This window comes from Fringilla coelebs, assembly GCF_963513975.1.
Source record: "Fringilla coelebs genome assembly, chromosome: 3".
In the NCBI taxonomy this organism is placed as follows: Eukaryota; Metazoa; Chordata; class Aves; order Passeriformes; family Fringillidae; genus Fringilla; species Fringilla coelebs.
The window spans coordinates 57,490,896-57,497,369 of record NC_140030.1 but is presented as its reverse complement, the minus strand read 5'-3'; positions in this window follow the sequence as shown (position 1 = coordinate 57,497,369).

Here is a 6,474-nt window from a genome sequence, read left to right as displayed (position 1 = left end):
TGTCGCTGATGGAGCTGTCGGGACAGGGGGCAGCCCCTCTCCCCCGGGCACGGCGGGTGGGGAAGGCGAGTCTCGCCGTGGGGCGAGAACTCTCGGGCGAGACCCCGCGACCACCCCCCGGCCCACGCAGGTGCCTCCCGCCGACGGGGGAGGGTGGGCCTGGGCGGCTGCACCTGCTCCGCTCCCTGCCTGGCGTGCGGGCTGCAGCGGCTGCAGCCTCGGGGGCGAACGACCCCCGCTGGCAATAGAAAGGGAACTCGGAGGGGCCCGGGGCTGCCCGGGGCTTGGCTGCGGTTGCCTGGCCGCGGGGGATTTCTGCTATAGTTCCCCTTGCTGCTGCCCGGCATGGATGCTGCCTGTCGCCGCGGCGGCGGGAGGGGGGACGGGTGTCCGATGAGCTCCAGAGAACACGTTTTTTGATACAGATATGAGTCAGGATGTGAAAAATGGCGAAACATGCAAAGTTCCCAGGCTGCGCTGCTGCTTGAAAAATCATGGCTTTGCAGCGGTTTCGGCGCACTCGCCCTTTCCTCAAAGGCCCGCGGCTCATCAATGAGCCGCCGCCGGGCCGGGCCGGTCCGGGGCGGGGCCGCGGGGCCGCTCCCGAGCCCGCGGCGCCGCTGGCGGAGGGCCGTAGTGGGCTGCGGGGCGGGCCGGGGCCGTGCGCCGGGCACAGCCCGCGGGCAGCTCCGCCCCGCCCCGCCGCGGCGCTCGGCTCCCGGAGCTCGGGGATGGACACGCAGCCGGGGCTGTCTAGCCGAGCGGACGCGTCCCTTCTTGGGATCGCACCTCGTGCTGAAGTAGCCGGAGGGTGCGCGTCGTTCCTGTTTTGCCCTGCCCAAGCCTCCGGTAGGAGGTGCCGTGCCTACCGGACTCTGTTTGCCTACCTGTAAAATGGGTCTGCTCCCCCAGGACCAGCGTTAGTGCCGAGTGAAGGGGCTTTGTACAGTGCCGTGTCTGCAAAGCATTCCTCTGCGAGCAAGTGTGTGTGTGTAGGGGGGGTTAACACTAATCTGGAAAATTGAAGACTAATTCAGCTCTGTTCTACACCTTTGTATAAAATGCATTTTGGCATCAGCTCAGAAGGAGGCTGCTCATATCCATTGGATTTTTAAGTTGTTTTGTAGTTTGGGATTTTTTTTTCCCAGTAAATATGTATTTGGGCAATAAAGGAAATCAAGAGGCCAGAGAAAATACAGAAAGATGTCTTAGTGTCCACAGTATCGCCAGGTGGTTGGGATATTACTGTTGCAAAAATCAAAACTGATAATAAGCCACAGGAGTGTAAATTTTGTGTGTGCAAAATGTTCTTGAACTCTTTACCGAAAGTTATTTGGAAGTAAGAGAGTTTTCTGAGTACTGCTGCATCAGTGGGTGTTGCTCACATACACAGAAGGCCCAGAGCTGGGCCTGTCATCAGTGCAGCTGTAAGGATGTGAGAGAATTCACTGGATCTACTGTTAAGGATATGTGTTACTTCTCTGTGACTGAAAATGCAGGTTTCACTGAAACGGTGTTGTCATTTTGCCTACTGTATCCCAGAGAAGTACAAACAAAACTGGGCAAGGCTATCTCTTCCTTCAGCAGGAAACACTTTCCCTTATTGATTTTTGCAAATATTTCAGTGTTAACTGAGATAAATCCAACATCTTCCCGATTTGGATGTAAATTTGCTGAATAAATGCAAAGAATGTCTATTACTGCTCTCAAGAGAATTGTTAATATGCACAATTTTCTTCTGACAGTTTTTTTGCAAGGCTACATTTCTTTTCCAGTGACTCTGAAGAAACACATTTTTTTCATCCCAGACTGAAAAAAGAATCCACTACATTTGGTTTATAAGATTACATAAAATTGCAAATAAAACACATCTTATTGTGTTCAAAACAGAGAGGGAAATGACACCTCTGCTCCAGGTTTAAAGGCCAGTCTTCCACAACTCACTCTGCATGTATAAACCCCACTAAAATCAGTAAGGTGTGTGCATGCACTCCACCGATGTTGCTTCATTCTTAATGTTTAAAATTTAGCTAGAAACAAGCCACCACTCTACTATTTTCCTTTATTTCCTGAGCATCTGTAGCTTGGGGGACTTTGATGTGTGAGGGTTCTTTATAATATATTCTTGCCAAAGCCCAAAAGAAAAATCACCCTTCTGCATCTCAACTTAGATATCATATGCCTTAAATGTGAATTAGCAGACTTCTTCCATTACCCTTCCAACTTTATTAATTAGTGATGTCTCTGAGCCTATTTATAGTAATTGCATCAACTGACAGAATAATTGTAAACAGTGTAACTGCATGTTCTGGAGGGGTTTTTCTTCCTTCCACGAATTATATAGGTAATTTAATAAAAGTAATTATATAAATGGCAAATACAAGTTGAATTACTTGATTTCCTGCACCTCCACTACAAACATAAACCTCAAGATGAAGCTTAAAAGCATGTGAAGATTCAAGAATCCTGGTTAAGCATCAAATCTGTTGATGTCAATCAAATCCACGTTGACTTCTTCCTTACTGTTTTCCTGTTGGGATCTGCTGTTCAGCTGGCATGGCTTGGGCTGAGCAATGCCAGCGTCAGTGAACTAGGCATAACCAAATAGAAAAGGAAGCATGAAGGAAGTCCAGCTGTGAGAAGGGCAGTAAGCCTGAGCACCAGGATTTTCCAAATGTACAGGAAATAGTTGCAGACCTTTTTTTAGACTTTGGGAAAACCTCAGCAGCAGTCTCTACCTATGTGTTCCTATTTTTCCTGCGTTTGTCACAGAATCTGCAAGGAATACTGTGAAAACAGTGTCTAACCACTTGTATGATCACACATATTTTTGTCCTATCAAAAGTCTTATAAATTGCCACCTTTCCCTCTGGTACAAATATATTTTAGAATTCAAGAAGCATTTTTATTAATGTATCTTTTTGTGTGCTTTTTTGTTTACTTTCTGCGTTTCTTTCAGCCTGTGCATCATAAAACAACAAGGAACTTTCACTTTTTTAGTTTCACTTTTAGACTGTAGTTACGGTAAAGTTTCAAATGCAGTTGTGGTGTTTTTATAATTGAACATCAGGTGATTTTTGGTATTTTGGCCAGAAATGTTTTTAATAAATATTGTCAACACATCTGAAGCAAAATAAAAATATATGTTTTCCTTTGATGTAGACTTCCTCACAAGTTCCTCATAAAAGGAGATAAGAAGATTGATTAAAAGTTATGGGGAAGGAGGCAGGAGACCAGGGTTTAATGCCTCTTTTATCATGCATCGAATTCTGTCCAACAATGTGCATTAACATTTTTGTTCCAGTAACCTGTTCAGTGTGTGAGGGCCAGGCATGTGTCCTGCTGAGGGATCCCTGCCTCAAAGCTAGCTGGATGAGTTAGCACCCAGATTTGCATGTGTGCTGGGACTCCAAGAACAGCAAACACTCAGGTGTGAGTGGCAGCCGCCTCCCCTGCTGAAAATGGGCATGGCCTGTCCTGGTAAGGCCAAAACAGATGGCAGCAGACGTGGGCCAGCAGGAGATGCAGCTCCCTGCACACCATCACTCACAATTTCTTGCAGCCAGGCTGGAAAGCAAGGGAAAGGGTAGGAGGCTGACTTTTAGTAGCTGGAAACAAGGTCTCTCCTAGGATATGCATCCCTGTGCTTAGAGGGAGAAGAGGTGCTCATCTGGCTCCTACTCCAGCAGTGCAGTGGGGGTTGCCTAGAGCTTTAAGTCTGGTTTCTGCACTTGCACGTTTAGAGCCCTCTAGAGCACTGTTAGCCTGATTGTGGCAGAGCACTTACACTGAAAACCCAGTGTGTTCTGGTGTGCAACAGAAATGAGATAGCGAGGGTTCAGACTTACCAGTTGATTGCATTATATCTTTTTCTGTATTTGTTTTGAAAGTGTAGTTGACCTTAGGTCGGGTAGCAATAAGAATTCAATGATAAGGTGAATCTGAATCAATTGAAATTTTTTAGAACTTGATGAAATTAGGATCTTGAGTGAGGGAGCAAAGGTAAACCTTACACTCATCAGCAGAGGCTCTTTTTTGTGGTAAACCCTCTTTGTTTGTGTATGGCTTGAAAGGATAGTAATGCCTGAGGCCTTCCAACTGCAAAAATAGCTTACTATAGGAACTGAACATATGTTGTACAAAAGCTGTTTTTTCATTTGTTCTGAGACAGCATGGTGCAGTAGGTGCAAAAGGAGGCTTGGGGCAAGTGACACCAGATCTTTGGGCACCAGCAGAACCCCATGTCCAGTTGGCTGTCCAAGCACAGTGGCCTCAGTGGTATTCCAAGAGCAGGGCCTCCTCTGAAAACTACTCTTTCCATGTAATTCCTCATCATCACACAGAGCAATCTAATTTCTTTTAAAAACACAGTACTAACAATAAGAAGCATTCATTGCACATATTGCAGCTTCATCCTTTTAACCTGCAGCGGAGCACTGACATTCAAAGTAAAAGAAAATTTGCTATATGGTGGGGCATTGACATTGTATGTTACCAGAATACCTGGAGCAATACAGCCTTTCCAACTACTTTCATCACACATTAGACTAAGTGATTCCTTGACTTTATTTTATTGCTAGCAACTACGACTTGAAAGGCCATCATGATGTTTATTTATTTATTTTTTATATAAAATATGATGTGATAAAAATATTAGACAAATATAATTAATAACAGAGGAGAGGACAAATAAGTGAAAGCATATGCAAATAAGCTTATTTCCTTAAATGATTCCTTTAAGCACACTAATATGTCAAAGAACAGCAATATGCATTTCCAAATGAAAAAGTAAGCCCTATTCACAATAGAAGTGATTTGCTCTATGTAGATGTTTACTTACAAGGGTGTGGTTACTATAATGTATGCCTGGCTGGCAAGCAGAGAGGCTTTTGTTCCATGGCTGCTTTTAAAAGTGTCCTCTGAGGGAGGTGCACCTCTGCACCAGCTTAGCAGAGAATTCCGTCTGTTCCTTCTCTCCCCTTTTCTCTCTTGTACATGCAAAGCAACTCTGGTGATGTTTCTCAGGGTTCCACAGAGACACCTTGCTGTACCTGAAAGCAGAGCTTAATCTATAAACTGTAGCAGTGCAGTTGAGAGTGAGCACATGTAAATGAGTTCAGCCACTTACTTGTGCAATGCACAACCCAGCAAGGTCCTACGGACACCAGCAGCTTACACTGAGCCCTTTTTCACTGCCATGCAGCTGGAAAGGCCTGGTTCCCCATTACAGCAGTCTTTCTTCCCTCTTGTTATACTGACTTGATGAATTGGAAGGAAATACAAGGTGATTTACACCAGTTTAAATAAAAGCATGGGCAGAGTCCCATCAAGTCCATTGTCTCTAAAATTCATTAATGTCTCCTATTACTGGAAGATATGTTAAGGAGTTTTATCTCCTTCTGTGGTTCTAACTTACTGGTTGCAGTCATTTCTTACATATTTTCTTTTAGATGTTAACCCATTATTAATCACATCTTTTAGGTTGGTCGTGGACACTTATACTTCTCACACAAAGCCCTATTTCCTGTGTAGTCTTTTATTATCTTATTAAAATATTTTGTATTTTATATGCTTATAAAGAAAAGTCCTTTCAGACTTTCTCCCATCGTTTAACTGACTGAATATTGTGAAGTGGAATCAATCTCTTCTTTTTCCACTCTCCTACACACTGACTCTAGTGCTGTGGTAGACTGCTGTAGGCTAGCTACTAGAGCTTTTAATTTTCACCATATCTGTTTTACATCCTCAGGCCCTGTGTCACTCCTTTCTGTATTAGTCAGTAGGAGGTGCCAAAATATTGGCAAGAAAAGTAATTTTTTTCAGGCCAAGGCAGAATTAATCACCTCCATTTCTGTGTCTTGCAACCCTTGTTACTCACTGCTGTTTAAGAGGTAGTCAAATTAGGTTTGCACTGAAGCTGTGTATACAAATAGAGCAGTGCTCCTTCCTCTCTTCTTTGTGCCCATAAGGAAGGCCATTCCTTGTGCTGTCATTTAATTCCATGAAGTTACTCCTACATCACACTGTTAGCTTTTAAAGAATTTTGCTGGATCTTAGAAGCAAGACCAAGTGGTTGAATAGGTGATTACTATCACTTAGATGACTCTGAAGCAATCACTGTGTTATTACTAAATAGTTGTGTCCAACAAAGTTTGGGTATGAGCTTTGAAAATGTGTTCACTGAACATTTTTTAGCAATAATTCTTCAAATTGCATGTTTGCATGCACTGTTTTTTTAGTGCTGGAAATTTCTGTGACCTGCAAAAATATTTCCCAAGGTATCTTGTCAATGTCAATTGACACATCAGCCAACTTGTGGTTCGAGAGCTTAACCAGACAGGAAAAGGATAGTCAAAAATCTTGAAAAAGCTTGTGCTCAGCTTCTTGAAGAGAGGGCACCTCAGCAGTACTGGGTGCGTAGTTTTCTTTAGGGATTTTAGCCTTTATAGGCTTTACATGGCAAAGTTAGTTGGA